Source organism: Tupaia chinensis, unplaced genomic scaffold, assembly GCF_000334495.1.
Source record: "Tupaia chinensis unplaced genomic scaffold, TupChi_1.0 Scaffold000023_1, whole genome shotgun sequence".
Classification (NCBI taxonomy): Eukaryota; Metazoa; Chordata; class Mammalia; order Scandentia; family Tupaiidae; genus Tupaia; species Tupaia belangeri.
Window position 1 is genome coordinate 3,141,982 of NW_006159453.1, and position 2,355 is coordinate 3,144,336.

The window sequence follows — 2,355 nt, forward strand, 5'->3', positions numbered from 1 at the left end:
AGGAAGGTATGGAGGGCAACCGTGGATGCCAGGGACAATGGGGGAGGAGGATGGGACATAGCAGAGGGTGAGGGATGGGGAATCAAGGATGACAAAACAAAAGGCAAGGTATGCAGGACATAAGAATTGGAAAATTATTTGCTGAGAACGTGAATGTTGATGTGCTTGATTGAGCCAATGCACAGTGTATTTTGGATGGAAAATTCATTTGTGTGTTGTGATTGTGTATAGTGAATTAATGTAGAAAATGAATAAATTTAAAATGAAAAAAAAAAAAACCAAAAAAAAAAAAAACCTAACAAAAAAAACTACAGTCGGCCACGTGGGAATCCAGCGCCCTTAACAACCACACAGCCTCTGGCTCCTCTCTGAAATTTTTAATTCTCTTTTTTCTTTTCTTTCTTTCTCTCTCTCTTTTTCTTCCTTTCTTCCTTTCTCTCTCTCTCTCTCTCTTTCTTTTTTTGCAATTCCTTCTCCTCCACTCTCCTTTTGGGATTTGGGCACACTCCCCCCAACACACACACACACACAGACGCCCAGTGTTTCTCCAGGTACAGGACTCGAGTCACACAGTCGGCCATGGGGGATCCAGCTGCTTTAACCTCCATGCTACCTGGATGCCTCTGTTTTTCTAATTTTTCAAAAACAGCAATTCTGTAAATTCTATTTTACTAACTATAGGCCATTGATTTTCAAAACCTCCAGAAGCTGTTCTAGTAGTGTGTTAGTATTGCTTATGATGGTTCTTACCATGGTGTTAAGCGCACCAGTAACTGTTGGATTACCTGACGTCAAGCCTGAAAAGGGAGTTTGGGTGGAACACCACAACATCTACTCATTAATTTACTCCAAATCACACTATACCCGCCATCATCTCCTGAACTGGTTTTTCATTAGCAGTGGCTTTTGTTCAAAGTAATACAATCTGACTTGATAGCATGACTTACAGATAAATAACTCAAGCAACATAGTAAACAGAATTTAGAAGACTACAAGTGAGACACAAGATCTATTTACTAAAAGAAAGATTTAGATGATATGACAGAATTTTGGTGAAGGATAACTACAATCCACAGACTCACCAGTACACAGGTAGGAGAGATTCCTCCAGCCAAGAAAAATGTGTTCCTTTATTTAAAAAATTAATAATATAGAAACAAAAACCCAGAAGCTGTATTCATGTCAATACATTGTGCTGAGGTTTGTTTATTGTCATATGACCTTTTCAATCCAACAGAGAGACTACATTGTAGTTGCTGTTGCTAAAACGATCTTATTACACAATATAATGATAATAACAATTATTCACTGAGTGTTTCTAATGCTAAGTGCTTTAAAAAATATTAGCTCTTTAAATAAACTTATATGCATGTGAAGAGGTGATGACAGGCACATGTGACCTTCGTCAAACTGTCACCTTCTTGGTTACCTATTTATCCCAATGATGTCAATTACTATCTTTCAAACAATCTCATCACTCCTGTTTGTTAATTACTGTCAGACTGCAGAACATAAATGAGAACTCCTAAAATATGGTACACATTCATTCTTTGCAAGAGGATTTGGGTTTTTGCAAACTGTTGAGGTCATTCAGTGCCCAATTTGATGAATAACCTGGAAAGGCATTCAGAGTAGGTAACATAATTTTAGCAGTTTTTTTAAAAAGCAGAATAGATTTGATTTCTTGACTATTAAAAATGTTTTGTTGGGTGTTTGTAAAGCAGCTCTACAGTATTTCTCAAAAAGTAGTTCCAAAATATACTTTGAACACCGATGACATTATTAGAATGAGGGTGATCGCCGACGGTATCTGAAGATAAACACTGACTTGGGTTAAGTTCTATCAATCAAAGTTGTTTTACTAAGGTCACAAGTAGAGAAAAGGAGAGGCAGTATTAATTTAAAAATGGACAGGTATGGGGGCTGGCAGGTGGCGCTGGACTCCCACATGGCCGACCATGGTTCGAGTACTGGACTTGGTAGCTTGCTTTCTCACTCTCTCTCTGGTCAAAATAAAATAAATTAATAAATAAAAGTTAAAATAAAATAATTATTTTCTAAAAGGTGGACAGGTAGGGGGGCCAGCAGGTGGCATGCTGGTTAAGGCACTGGACTTCCACATAGCCAACTGCAGTTTGAGTCCGAGACCTGGTACCTTGCTTTCTCATTTTTCCTCTCTCTGTCTCTGTCTCTGGTGAATGCACATGCCCTATAGCAAATTAAAAAATAATAGTAATAAATAGAATAAATCATTCTTTAACCAAATGGAGTTATGGTCCTCAAATTATTAAATAAAACTTGATTAATTTCCCACTCTTAAGTCAAATTTGCTTTGCCCAGTCTATTTTTATTTTA